Source organism: Erpetoichthys calabaricus, chromosome 12, assembly GCF_900747795.2.
Source record: "Erpetoichthys calabaricus chromosome 12, fErpCal1.3, whole genome shotgun sequence".
NCBI classification, from domain to species: domain Eukaryota; kingdom Metazoa; phylum Chordata; class Cladistia; order Polypteriformes; family Polypteridae; genus Erpetoichthys; species Erpetoichthys calabaricus.
This window is the reverse complement of record NC_041405.2, coordinates 35,752,695-35,768,382: the sequence shown is the minus strand read 5'-3', so window position 1 is coordinate 35,768,382 and position 15,688 is coordinate 35,752,695. Positions and strand designations below refer to the sequence as shown.

General features: G+C 36.8%; 1 protein-coding gene across 1 annotated transcript in view; it reads right to left on the bottom strand.

Annotated features, from left to right (window-relative positions):
• LOC114663261 (retinal cone rhodopsin-sensitive cGMP 3',5'-cyclic phosphodiesterase subunit gamma-like) overlaps window positions 1–12,852 on the bottom strand; it is an 18,171-nt gene extending 5,319 nt beyond the window's left edge. The window contains exon 1 of the mRNA XM_028817001.2: window positions 12,749–12,852. The gene's annotated coding sequence lies outside the window, so the exon portion shown is untranslated. The remainder of the gene's footprint in view (window positions 1–12,748) is intronic.
• Between the last annotated feature and the right edge of the window lie 2,836 nt (window positions 12,853–15,688).

The window sequence follows — 15,688 nt, the reverse complement described above, 5'->3', positions numbered from 1 at the left end:
TCACTCAGAATATGGAACCAAATTAGGAAGCATTTTAAGATGGAAAATCTTTTATCAGTGGCACCTCTGCAAGGGAACCACCTCTTTCAACCTTCGCAAGTATATCCAGTTTTTAATACCTGGAAAAGTTTTGGGATTAAAATGCTCAGAGATCTTTATATAGACAACATATTTACATCTTTTGAACAATTACGTTCAAAATTTAACCTCCCAGCTACACATTTCTTTTACTATCTTCAAATTAGAAATTTTGTTAAACAGAAATTGCCCGATTTCCCCCACCTTGCACCCTCCACAATGCTGGAAAAAATACTGCTCAATTCCGAGGAAACAAACACTATTTCCACAATATATAAAATCTTATTAGAGTCCCTACCTTTCAAAGATCCAAGAGGACATTGGGAAGAAGATCTCTTAATCAATATATCAGAAAAGGAGTGGAAGGTAGCAAAGCAGAGAATTCACTCGAGTTCTATATGCGTAAAGCATAGAATTATTCAACTAAAAATTATATATCGAGCTCACCTGTCTCGCTTAAAACTGTCCAAAATGTTTCCAGGCCAGGATCCAACCTGCGAGCACTGCAACCAAGCTCCTGCCTCACTGGGTCACATGTTCTGGGCCTGCACCAAACTAACATCATTTTGGACAAAAATTTTTAAGTGCCTCTCAGACAGCCTTAGTATCACAATCCCTCCTAACCCACTAACAGCTGTGTTTGGTGTCCTTCCAGATGGACTTGAATTGGAGAAGGACAAACAAACGGTGATTGCATTCACTACACTCTTGGCACGCAGACTTATTTTGTTAAATTGGAAGAATCCTAATTCTCCTCTTATAAGTCAGTGGGAAACTGATGTTTTATATTATTTGAAATTGGAAAAAATCAAATTTTCAGTTAGAGGATCTGTACAAAATTTTTTCAAAACTTGGCAGGATTTAATCAATATTATTTTAGAATAAGAGAATTAACTATTATTGCATTTAACTCCCTTCTCCATCTCTTATTTATATAGATATTTACTTCTCCCCTTCTTTTGTCTAATGTTGCCTTATTAAAAAGCTTAAAGAAATTTTCCTTTAGCTAAGCTCTCCTTCTCAGGGGTGGGGTTTGATTTGTTTTCAAATTTGTTGGGTTATAAATTGATCTGTTTGTATGGAATGATTACAATGAAAATTAATAAAATAAAAATATTAAAAAAAAAAAAAAAAAATGAGTGAGTCAGTTTTTTAATATAGGTGCTATATTTGCTAATTTGCAAATAAAATCATTACTATTGACTTTCACCATTTCTCTTAAAAGACTATAAGGTCACGTGTTTTGTTAATTCATAATTCTGTATAAGCTCTGTGTGGGTGGGTGGGCTGGCACCTCACCCTGATCATGAATTAGATTGAATTTTACCAACCAGAACATGTGACATGAGAAAAAGAGTGTATCATTGAGGCAGAGGTCTAATATGAAAACCAGAAACTGGAATCTTAAGAGTAATAGGGGCTGGTTGATTGGGTGAATGTTTGTGATGTGATAAAACAAGAATGTTTTAATTGGTAACATGAAAATTCTTTTTTTCTAAGAAAACTTTTAATTATTTTGTGAGAGTTTCTTTCCTATATACTTTAGGTGAAGTTGTAACAAATATTACTACAAACGTTTGCTCATAAGAAGCATGCCATCCCTAAATTAAAACATGTTGTCCCGCAGCTAGAAGTCCATAGCGATCAGTGTGAAGCCAAAACTGGATGAGTAATCAAAGATGTGACAAAAAGATAATTAAATTAGAATTAAAAATAAAAATTCAAAACTAAGCAATGAAAAATACTCAAAACAAAAAAAGACAGGAAATCACAGCATTAAGTATTTTTGAAAACACCATATTAGCAACTCTTTCAGTGTGCACAAACTGCAAATTTTATATTAATTTTTTTTACTTTACTCTGATGGAAATTTTCTCAACACAGAAATAGTAAACTCTAACATGTCTAGGTCATGTAGAGCTTAATATTCAAATACTTATTTTTCAAAACAAATGATTTTGCCATTTTCATCATTGAAACTAAGTGCTTTTTAAAACCTCTTGTCACAGTAATATCCTCCTTCAACACTTGCACATGGTTACGCGGGTTACAAACATCCAATATCCGTTTACCTTTGATATTTAAAGAATGAATCCCATTAGCCTAATCCTGGATTGGGTGATGGAGGGATTGCAAAAGTTATTATCAGTGGTGGGATTGTGCAACTGGTGGCAGCTCTTAGTGTGTGCTGTTAACATATTAGGAAGGTTTGGCAGGCTTCACCTTATATAACAAATTCTTTAACTACTTGCTAAACTGGCTCTGTATATTGTTAAATAATACACAGGAATGACTGCTAGAAGGCACAGAACAGGCTAATTTTGCTGTTGCTGCAACACACCGGCTGCTTTCCTTGGATTTTCTCTTTTTTATGCAGCACAGGTAATCTTGGCAAAAAACCCCAAAACATTTATACTTGGTAAAATTAAAATAATCAGCTTTATATTGGTTGGAAAAACTAACAGCACTAGGTCAAAAGTAAGAAATACGGTTCAATGGGAAATACTGTGCACACCTACTAAGCTATAACTACACTGGAAAATTTTCAGTAAGGTGACATACAGTATCATCAAAAGAACATTAAAGTGCAGTAAGAGCATCAGTCCCCCAGTTAAAAGCACTTAGCTGTCTAAGCTTCAGCTGTTCTTCTTTAAGTCAAGTATGACTGCTTTTGTGGATTTCTCACAATCACTAGTGAGCTTTAGATTTATCATAAGAGCAGCAACATGTTGGACAGTTAGACATGCAAGTTAGAACTTGACTGTACTGTTTACGTGTGACAATATTACTGCCACCGCTACTACTACTACTGGATGGTCCAGTATTTATTTGGACTACTCTATTTAAAGACTGGAAAGACAAAAAAATGACCAAATACTAAGAGGTGCAATTCAAAATAGCTTGATGTGGAGCAATACAATCAAATTTTTCCCAAATTGTACGGTCTAGACACATTAAGAGGAACTTCCAGGCCCATCAAAGTGACCTGCCAATAAAAGTCATCTATGAGGACATGCTTACCAAAGCTCTGACCAATGTCACTAGCTGGAAGACCCTCTCGTCATGGGATGTTACTTATGGAAGAACATTATTTCTCCAGATTACTGAAACAGACCCAGAAGTGACCCTTTTAACTTGTTGTTTTAAGATCTGCAGCTCAAGGAATCATCAGGCATCAAGGAATCTTCAAAATCATCAAGCCACAAACATTAAGACAATTTGTTAAAAGGTTAATTTTTAAGGATTTGAATCTTCGGCCAGCAAAGGACACATATAACTTTGACAAGTATTAGTCTCATTTCGAGTCATTGTCAAAAGTGAGATGTTCTGCTAATGAATCCTTTATGAGGTAAAGAAAAGAGGTATTACTGGGGACGATGCATACAATATTGCAGCAAATTTAAGAGAAGGGCAGAACCTTAATACAAAAAATTGACAAAACTTACAGGTACGATTCACTTCTATTATGTCAAGGAATAAAACAAACCCATACAGAGAAATGATATAGAAGTCATTTGCATGTGTTTTCACACATCGGATTTCAAATTCTCTGTTAAGCAAGCTGTCCAAAATAAGGGTGCACTTTTTAATATAAGATTACCCCATGCTATTTTCCCTGAATGCATTTTGGTTATTATGTATGAAGCATGATTACGTTTATGTGATATTTGCTGAGCAAACTGGGGGATGAATAGGAAGTATGTTATTTTTTTTAACACAGTAAATCCTACCAATAGAAAAATAACTCTTCTGTTCAGCTGAGTTATAATTTTGTCTTTTAAGATGTAATCCTTTTGCTGAATAAGATTTGTGGTTCGAAGGTATGTGGCCACTTCACCCTCCTTACAGATTATAAAAACGAGCATTTGTCAGTTTACACAAGGTGCTTCTGTATATTGCACAAGATTACGCTGACGCAAATTTCTACAATCCTGTCTAGTTGAGTTCAAATAAAAGGTCCTCTGAAATCCCTTTCAGTTCTTATGTCATATGGTTGTCTGTTTAAAATTAACACCTACATTTCAGTTTATCATTATTTGAAGAAAGCACATACTTTCCACTTTTGTGTGAGCATAACATACTGTACGTTGTTCAAACCTGTAAGTTTAATAAAAAGGCTTATCGAGGTTTTGTTTTTCTTGAGCCTGTACTTGTACATGCATGTTAATTATTTTTCAATCCATTTCTTGATTTTATGCCGGATGTTGGTAATGAGTATTGACAGACAGGGCACAGGTGCGGTGCAGTGGCCGCGAAGGTTTACCCAGGAGAGCTGTGATAAGCTCAGGCGCCTACAAGTATAGCCACAAGGTGATAGAACAGCTCAGCTCTCCTTTATTTTCTGGCGTGGTAGAAAGTAGCAATTCACTAATTTTGATTAGTCAGTTTGATTAAGTAGAAAACTAAATGCAACAGAAATTCTCTGTGAAGAAAACAAAAAAACAAGATTTGCAGACTGACCCCCTTGTGCCCTTCTTTATTTCCTACGAACCCAGAGGATCTCGATACAGAGCAGCTTAAATGGCTATGAGCTTCCAGTTCCTATATTAGCCATAATGACACTCGCCCAAAGCAGACAAGCTACTTTCCCACTACTTTATATGCTTTGCATTTCATTGAAACTGATGTTAAATATGCAACGTGGGGCTGGATAGGAGGACAGAATTTTAAATACTGTTTATACAAAAGGAAACAAAGTCACACTGACATTTTGCGTTGACGTCAAATGAAAAATGCAAATAATAGACTCATTTTCACAACATAGGGCACCATGACTAAATTGTTACAAATGGGAGCTCACCTCCAAGGTACACGTCTTGAAACTATGTTGAAATAAACATCCTTAATATCTTTCAACAATGTAGCTATTCTTAGAAATATAGTTTGAACCCAGTGTTTTACATGTGGATGCCACACCACACCGGTGATTGCTGAACCCACAGATCCAGTGCCCTGGGCTTGAATTTTGTTTCCATCTGCTGACTGTTTTGAGTTTCAATATTCTTCCTGTGTCTGTTGAGATTTTCTCAGGTTTCTCTGGTTTTCCTAAAATGTGTTTGTTAGAAAAACCGAGAAATATAAAATGGTTGTGTGCGAGTATAAACAATGGATAAAGTATGTGCATGAATAGGTCTGGTAAATAAATGGTGCTATTCCAGGGTTAGTTTCTGAATTGAGTTAAATGGTGTAATTTTTCAGACTTCTACCTGAATGTTTATTAGTGTATGTATGTTGTGCTTTGTTTATGGGGCATTTTTTTCATACTATTTTTGCAATTCTTTCATAGTGTGCTGAGCTCATAAATGGAAATGCACTTAATAAGAATAAACGTAATGGCACATTCCTACCCTTCAGCAGACGTGATTTCTTAGTAATGAGTAGAAAACCTGCTGTACTGTACATGTTTATTTAACATACTCCATAGGTATTGTTCAAGGTAATTAAGGTGCATTTGCTATTTATGTGTTCTTCCTTCTGTCAGAGGGTTTGTTTTCAGGGCCACTAAACAATGAAAACCTAATTAATGAAAATGTGGCATGTTGTGTTTGTCTGTTATGGATATCATATCAGAATGCAGATAAACAGAATATGATCTATTTTTTTTTATCCAGGGTGGCACTGGAACAGACAACTGGGTGCCCTAGGCTATAGTATGATTGATGTTAAGGAGTAACTAGTTAATGCAATTAACTCTTCATTTTGTGTGTGGGGTATAGGGAGAGTTTCGCACTGCTCATAGGAGAAATAAACCTTTTTCCTAGTATGTTTCTTCTTTTGCCCATGAAGTTCATAAACCTTTTGCCCCCCATTGTTCCAAGATCTGCAGATGAAGAATTGAACTTGTGGATGTCTGAGGACAAAAACATGACATTGATGAGCATTATTATTGTTACCCGCATTTCTGTGTGGCATGGAGCAGATGGGAAATATGAGTTACTTAGTGGACATTTTCTTGTCAACACTCTTTAAAATTCTAGATTTTATTGGGAAAATCTGTAGAAAACTAATTCAATTAATTGTAAAACAACATCAACTTTTCATCTTATAATCCATCCATCCATTATCCAAACCACTAAATCCTAACACAGGGTCACGGGAGTCTGCTGGAGCCAATCCTAGCCAGCACAGAGCGCAAAGCAGGAACAAATCCCGGGCAGGTTGCCAGCCCACTGCACGGCCACATGCACACATTAGGGACAATTTAGGATCGCCAATGCACCTGTATGTCTTTGGACTGTGGGAGGAAACTGGAGCACCTGGAGGAAACCCACGCAGCAAAGGGGAGAACATGCAAACTCCACGCAGGGAGGACCCAGGTTTCCTTACTGCGAGGCAGCAGCGCTACCACTGCGCCACCATGCCGCTTCATCTTATAATAATTAAAATTAAAAAAATAAAAGGGTCTCCAGAAATGGTATTTTTTTAAAATAATGGAATTATTTAGAACAATGCAATGCATTAGCTTTTTTTTACCTTAGCTTTTATTGCATTTTGAGTGAACCTACTGGCTAATCAGCAGTGGCCTTGCATTTTTCTTAAAATCTTATAAAAACCCTAACTGGAAATTCACATGAATGCAACAAAGTAGAAAGGTGAGACCTTGCACATGGCAACTATAACATGTGAACGCAGCATTAAACAATAGACACCAAAGTGATGAGCGCATGTAGAACAGGGCTGATTCCTTTTAATTGCTAAGATGATTGCTGAATCACACTTAGATTTACATCAATGCCTGTGTGGATTTTTCATCAGGTACTTCAGTTTACTAATTCTAGGTAGTAATTCGAGGTCATCATCTCTGAGTTGGTCTCTGGTTTAGTTCCTGCCTTCTGTAGCAAACACTGATACCCTCTGTCCCTATAATTGACTTAAGAGGGTTCAGAAATTGGATGCATGTAAACTTGCTTGTAGCTGCCAGGACTTCTAGAGCAAGAAAGAAGCACTGCATTTATGAATTTAATATGAAGAGAGCAAATGCCTCGCTCTCATGATGACCTTTTGTTTACTTTGCTCATGTATCTTCATCAATAAGTCTGAAAATATGGCTAGCATTAATGTATCCAAAGCTAATTGACTGCATAATGTTATGGAGCTTGGAGTGGGTCCCTTATTTCTTATTAGCCATTTCATTTACACTAACTACTTACTGTAAGTCAGTCAGCCACTGGATTTATAACTTTGATTTGTTAATCATTTCTCCATTCCCAGTTGCTTACTGTATTTAAGGCATACCACTAATGCTCCAACATCTAGCCATTACATTAACCACTTAATGACTATTAATTGGCAAACTAAAATAAAATTACATTTCATTATTCTTTTTTTTTTTCCATTCTTTTTCTGGACCAACATATTCCAATATTCCAGCAATAGACAGAAGATAGGAATCAAAATAAACCATAACGAACACCAGTCCAAAAGGTTCACTTATACACAGAATTACTTTTACGTATCCTGGGGAATAAGATGTGAAATTATGTGGGTGGTATGAGAACAGTTAATAAATATGCAAAACATAAGTTAGCTTGGTATATTTAGTTTACTGTTCACCTGTATCTTAAAGGATAAATGTGCCTGTAAATGCTGTATTCAGTATGTCAATTCCTTAATCACTGTAGTTTTTGAAAGAATAAAATAGAAAGTTAGCTGAGAGGAGTGCTTGACATGGCTTTGCTTTCTGGTTTTACTTGTAACGATTCTGCTTTTTGAGTGGAGTATGCATGTTAGAAGATATGCTCCTTCATTGAATATGGAAGCTAAATTATTCTGATGAGAGGGAGTGTGACTGTGATGAACTGTTGTGACTATGAGGGTAGGTTCTTATCAGGTACTAATTGTTGGTTGGACAGTTTTTCACCCTCTATGACCATGCATTAAAACGAGAAGTTTAGAAGATGGCTGCCTGGATAGTTGGATGTATGGAATTTCGCTACAGAAACATATGTGTTTTCATAGTTTTGGTGTCACCTTTTTTAACCATATCTCACAGCTTGTGCTTACATCATAATGTTTAAAGTTATGACCTGTAGCATGAGCTTTGACAAGAAACATGTAGCTTAGAAAAACGGACAACAGAAAGCACCTTCATCAGTTAGCTTTTGTCCCCTTCATTTACAATTATCCTTTGTTATATTTTCAGAAAGTCTTTGTTTTTGCATTTGAAAAATGATCTTCATCCACCTTGTATGTATGTATGTATGTATGTATTTGTTTGTATGTATTTTGCATGTTTTTTATGTTTCACCATTTTCTTTTTCTGTTACATCTATGTGTGTAGTTATTGTATGGCATGCTGAGTTAATAAGTGTACTGAAAATAAGTTGATTTGAATTAAATTAACACAGCATTTATAATCTAGACTCTTGTATGTCAATAATTTGTCTTATTATTGTCCAAGTCTGCTGCTTTTTATACATATAGGATAGAATTTCCTTAGGTAACAATGAAGGGTTTTGTGCAGTTAAAGGTCACCACTAGAATTTTTTGTTTAAAATAATTTTCAGGTAACAGCTAATGAGATTAAATTTGGCTTGCCTTGGGTAACAGGAACTTTAGGTAAAGCCAAAGAGCCGACTGAGAGGTGAAAAAAGGATAATCTGGCCAGCTTTACCAGCTTTAGAGAAGATCTTATTAAGAAGAGTGGATTTGGCAGGATACATATTAATAGCGTGAGTCTCACCTTAGGTTTATTACATGTGATGTGCAAAAAATGTGTCCGCACTGTGAACTGTGTGGCACAATCAGTCAGTCGTTCTCTAACCCACTTAGTTCTGGGGGTCTGCAGGACCCTAGAAGCCGGTAGCTAAGGATGATCTATGTAGCACAGAAACAGCTTTACTAATTCCAAAAGGTTTCATAAAAATTAAATGTGACAAACATGTTTTCAAATTAGTCCTGAAATCCGTCAAGTCATTTTTTCTTTATTACAGTGTTGAGATCAACTTTATCATTCTAAGTAATGAACACTTTAAATACCCTGAAGAAAAAACTAGGAGGATTTAAGTCACATTTTGTATCTCCAATTGCTAGATAGAATTCTTATTTTTGTATCATTTCTGGTCCAGTAAAGGCTCCGTTGTCTTATATTATTGTAATGGTCCATCTATCATCTATTTATTCATTTTCATTTCAAGCTTACTGTACTAGCTTTTTGCAATTTCATGTTTGCTCCAGTGACTTGAAGAGGTCTGAACACCGAACTGAAAGATTAGGAAGATAAGGGAACCACCTTTGTAAATGTTTATTTCCTCTCAGTCATCCATCCATCCATCCATTTTCCAACCCGGTGAACCCGAACACAGGGTCACGGGGGTCTGCTGGAGCCAATCCCAGCCAACACAGGGCACAAGGCAGGGAACCAATCCTGGGCAGGGTGCCAACCCACCGCAGGACACACACAAACACACCCACACACCAAGCACACACTAGGGCCAATTTAGAATTGCCAATCCACCTAACCTGCATGTCTTTGGACTGTGGGAGGAAACCCACACAGACACGGGGAGAACATGCAAACTCCACGCAGGGAGGACCCGGGAAGCGAACCCGGGTCCCCAGGTCTCCCAACTGCGAGGCAGCAGCGCTACCCACTGAGCCACCGTGCTGCCCCCTCTCAGTCATTAGAATGGTTATATCCATTGAATCTAATTTCCCCATAGAGGCTCCTGTAATATGGAAATGACATGCTGTAGGTGTTAAGGTAGTTTCTAGATGGAGTGTTAGTGTGAAAGATGATAATGCAGCCCTGGCCTCGCTGTACCTCCCGATCCTGTTTGAACCTTAAGAATAATTCTGTGTGAGCCTCATTTATTGTTCAGACACCATATTGATATTGTACCTATAGCCTTCAAAATATCATTCTATACTTTTTTAGATTGCTCCATTGACATTTCCTAAAAGTATTCGTTCCTGTTCTCAAAATTAAAAGCTTAAACTCCTTTGCAAAGTGTTCCATCTAAAGAAATGTTGGCAAGCCTGTACTTTGGAGTGCCTCAGGGTTTCCAGTTTTCACTCATATATATGTTAATTACTTTCTAACGCCATCACTGCAAGTCATGGCCTATCCTGGTACCATCCGATGAAAACTAAGAACCAGCCCTTGTAGCCAACACCCTCACCTACACATGCTGAGGCAATTTAATAATAATAATACAATTTATTTATATAGCGCCTTTTCCATGCTCAAGGCACTTCAGAGTTTAAGATAGAACGGCAGGGTTTACAGTACATAGCGTTGTACAAACCAGATAAATAAATAAAGAAGATTAAGACCGTAAATTCAGAGAAAAAAAAGCCTAACGGACAACAAATTGATGGTCTGACACGCACACACACACACACACACACAGGTTACATGAGCATCTTGACATAGAGGTAAACTGAGAGAAGGGTAATCAAGTCAAGTAGAGCTAAAAGCCTTCCTGAACAGATGAGTTTTGAGTTGTTTTTTAAAAGAATTCATGGAGTCAGCTGACCTGATTAATTTCGGTAGGTCATTCCAGAGTCTGGGCGCTATACAGCTGAAGGCCCTGCTGTCATCCATGGAGTGTAGATTAGTGTGGGGCACAACAAGATTGCCAGAATCCAAGGACCTTAGTGGGCAGACAGGCACATAGTGATGGAGAAGGTCACTGATGTAGTTTGGCGCAAAGTGGTTTAAGGCTTTGTAGGTTATTAGTAGGATTTTAAAGTTATCAGTTAACTGATTTATCAGTTGTGTTTCTGGGGTATGCAAGGATTCTGGAAAACGCTGAAGGACTTGATGATTCTTCCCACACACTGGACCCCCAAATCAAAAAATTACTGATGCCACTCACTTTCTCCCCTTAAATAGATCCAGAAATCTTGAAACTAATTAAATTGGCCTATGCACAGGTTAGCTCGGGACATTCTGTTAGTCTGATACATTTTAAATAGTCTGGAATAACTTTTCATTTTATGAATAAGTTCCAATTAAGTAAAAGCTTGAAGGAAAATAATTGTTAAAGTACCCACTGTGTTACAATAAAAAAGTCAACATCTTATTTATCAAAATCCCCAAAAATGAAAATTCTTGTAGTTTCTGCTTTTTATTTTTTTTTAATGAATATACGTAATACTTGAATTACTGTTCACTGTAGATTAACAGGTGAATATACATTTATATTTACACATTAAAAAATTCCAGCTTTCTTGTATCTCACATAGGATTGAGATGTTCATGTGCGTGATACTACTACTACATCAGAATGGATGAATAGTAACTTTCTCAAATTAAATAAAGAAAAAACCGAAATCTTAGTGATTGGCAATAATGGATACAATGAGGCTATTAGAAATAAACTGGATGCATTAGGATTAAAAGTCAAATCGGAGGTAAAAAGCTTAGGGGTAACCGTTGATTGTAATCTGAATTTTAAATCGCATATTAATAAAATCACTAGGACAGCATTTTTTCACCTAAGGAACATAGCAAAAGTTAGACCTCTTATATCATCGAAAGATGCAGAGAAATTAGTTCATGCGTTTGTCTTTAGTCGGCTAGATTACTGTAACGCACTCCTCTCAGGACTACCCAAAAAAGACATCAATCGTTTGCAGTTAGTGCAGAATGCAGCTGCTAGAATCCTTACCAGGAAAAGAAAATCCGAACACATTTCTCCAGTTTTGATGTCACTACACTGGGTACCTGTGTCATTCAGAATTGACTTTAAAATTCTGCTTATGGTTTATAAAGCTTTAAATAATCTCGCCCCGTCTTATATATCGGAATGTCTGACACCTTATATTCCAAATCGCAACCTCAGATCCTCAACTGAGTGTCTCCTTAGAATTCCAAGAGCAAAACTTAAAAGAAGTGGTGAGGCGGCCTTCTGCTGTTATGCACCTAAAATCTGGAATAGCCTGCCAGTAGGAATTCGCCAGGCTAATACAGTGGAGCACTTTAAAAAACTACTGAAAACACATTACTTTAACATGGCCTTCTCATAACTTCACTGTAATTTAATCCTGACACTCTGTATATCCAATTCATTATAATAACTATTCATTCAAAATTTGTACTAACCCCTACTCTCTCTTCTGTTTCCTTTTCCGGTGTCCTATTGGTGGTGGCGTGCGCCACCACCATCTACCCAAAGCACCATGATGTTCCAACAATGATGGATGGATTAAAAGCCAGAAGTCTGTATAACCATCAGCATCAAGTGACTCCGTGAGAACCCTAACTACAAAGAGGACTATTTCATTTATGTTAGGTAGAATGCCCAAAGGGGACTGGGCGGTCTCGTGGCCTGGAACCCCTACAGATTTTATTTTATTTTTTTTCTCCAGCCTTCTGGAGTTTTTTTTTTTTTTGTTTTTTCTGTCCACCCTGGCCATCGGACCTTACTCCTTTTTATGTTAACTAAGGTTGTCTTATTTTAATTTCTTATTTGTCTTTTATTCTTCTTTTCTTCATTATGTAAAGCACTTTGAGCTACTTTTTGTATGAAAATGTGCTATATAAATAAATGTTGTTGTACCACTACTACTACTACTACTAATTATTAATAATACTAATAACTATCCCTTTCCAGAACACAGGTCTTTCAGCATCCACTAAATAAGCCTAACCCGGACTATTACAAAGCAGCAACATTATTTATGGAAAGGCTAGAAAAACTCAAAAGAAAATACAACCACTTACAAAGCTGAGTTATCCTTGAGGCCTGCTTCTCAACTCCAGGCTTTTGGTTGAGTCCTTTCTTGCTAAGTTGGTGTATGTGGCTTGTTAACATGAAGTCTGGGTGTAGTATGTGTTTATGTGGGCCCCCTTCCACATATACCTTCTCGTCCCAAATCCTCTTGTGACATCAGGGCTTGCTTGCTCCAATCACTTTACACTCCGTGACAAGCTCAATGGATTAACTTTTTCAGGCGGGGATGATGACTGCATCTGGGGACAAGAGGAATTGATGCAGGAGCATGTTTTGTTATGTAGTGCTCATGCGTCGCTGTGCATGTGTAGGTATTCTTTAAATAGTGACGGCTCAGACTCTGGCAATGTCAATCTCACGGCGACTATAGACCCCTTGACAAGCAGCAGCATTATACTAGAATAATCAGGCATTTACCTATTGATGTTGGGATGACAGCATGACAAGACAAAGTACTGGCTAAGCGTCAATATCATTAATTGTGATGTCTGCTTGTGTGTTTGTTTATCTAGTAAGCCAGACATTGATATCCATCAAAATGAAATAAAGAAAAACACAATTTTCATTTTTAAAGTGTTTTTCAAAAATCATCAGAGTATATCCCTTTGCACATAAAAAGATATGAGAAGTAAGCTGTGCCTACTACTAGCACAATTAAATCAGTGAGACAAGCAAGCAATAACAAACACAGGAAAAATGTGTACAACAATAAAAGTACTCACATTTGAGGCATCACTTTCCCCTTTTCTAACATATTAACAATTCATGTCTGCCAGAATGCATGCAAAACTTCCTTCCCAGGTCCATACCTACTGGGTTGTGTTTCCCGTTTCGAACTGATACTGTGGAGAAAAATGCATTAATTTAATTTAGTGCACACTTGCAAAAACAGCAAAAATGTTTGCCTGCACGAACCTTAAATGTTATTAGCTGTACATTTTTGCCACATGTTGACATGTTAGATAAGCTTGTGAGTACCTCTGCTCAAGAAGATGTAGTCTCCAAATCAACATATTTTTATCTTAACTGGAAAAGTTACTACTAACATATGGATGGATGCCATTGTTAGACTTTTTGTGAAGGACTACAAATATTGCGGTGCTAAGAATTGTACTCTACAGTTACCCTGTTATTTCCATGATTTTGTGTTTTACTTCATTTTCATTTAGTGTCCTGCCTCATTTTACATGTTTTTTTCAGGTTGGTTTTGCCACATTTTTCATTTTTATTATTCTTATACAAGGATAAAATGGAATAAAACAATAATAATTATATCTTTCCTTTAAATTAACTGCTGTTTTTAATGGCAAAGTCACAATTTACAAGAGTCTTAATTGAAATTATGTATCTACTCTAAGCGAATTGTTAAGTAATTCTTACCAGCAGGGGTTTATGCTACCTGTGTAATTTTCCTGCATTTATTTGTCTCCATATTGTTTTTGATGGTATTTTTATCAGTGTTTTTTTTCTGTACTCGTTTGTTGGTTTGCTGTGCCCGCAACCAGTCAATATAAAACATGACAACTATGACACTGCAAACGGCAAATATCAAGAGAGAAAGCAAATGAAAAGCCAAAACAAATGGAGGGGAAAACATGTTTCAACAGTGTTGGCATTGTCTGAGGAGAGGATACTTCTTAGACAACTTCCAAAATTATTTTTCTTCCAACTTCATCCAGTATTAGTCTATATATGCGCTTCAAGTGCTGACTTGAACAGAACAAGGAATTCTAATGAGTGAATATACAGACAGAATACATTCCAAGATGGTGGCAGAGACACGTAGGTCACCACTGAATGTAAGTGGACAGTACAAGTTTAATCTGTTAGGGGTATAGCAATAGGGATATACAGTGGATTTAGAAAGTGTTCAGACTCCTTCAAGGATTTAATAATAAATTTGCCATTTTTGCCCTTGATTCTATACTCAATAACTGATAATGATCTATAATGGGTTCAAAGCAGGAATGAGCTTTTAACTAAGGAGCAGTTCATTACAGTGCTTGATTTTGCACATGTCCATGTTTACTCAAATAAGGCCTGTGCAAAGTTACCTGTAAATCTAACATTTACACCCTTAAGAACTGCAAGAAATCTGCAAGAAGACAGGGGAAAGTGGCACAGCCCACGATGTAGCCAGAAAATACAACTGAAAGATTTACAGTACATTGTGTGTGACATAGTACAAGTAAAAGTATAAAATATAGAAGAATAAGATCAGTGCAAAATCCCAAGAATTTTAGCTTATCCATTTTTGTCAAACTGAGAAAAATTACCCTTTTTTTGTTGTGACCAAATGCAATGGAGAATGCTAACATCCTACAATTTGTTAAATCTATACTGAAATACTCCATTTCTAAAAATAAGTTTTAAGACCAATTAAAATCCCAAAAATCATATCAATTGGGGGGACACAGGTGAAAGCTGGTTAAGGGAAAATTCTATACAAACATTACATTTTTTTCACAGAAAACCATAACTATGTAGAAGAAATGACTAAGTAGAATGGAACATACTGTAGTACGACTCTCAGGACGTTCAAATCTCAACTTGATAACATTTTACAACTGTATTTAATGGGTTGAATGACCTGTTTTCTTTGAAACTGTTTTTATCTTTATATATAATATGCTACTGTGGCTGTTCATTCGTCTGTCCAGCATTTTAAATCACCTGTAGTTTGCAAACCGTTTGACCTATTGACCTGAAATTTGGTACACATATACACGGTGACATCTACTATCTGCTTTCGGGGTGATGATTAACCTCCAAGGTCAGTCAGTCATTGTCCAACCTGCTGTATCCAAACACAGGGTCACAGGGAACTGCTGGAGTCAAATCCCAGACAACACAGGGTGCCAACCCACCACAGGGCACACACACACACACACGCATACACACACATGTACACCAAGCACACACTAGGGACA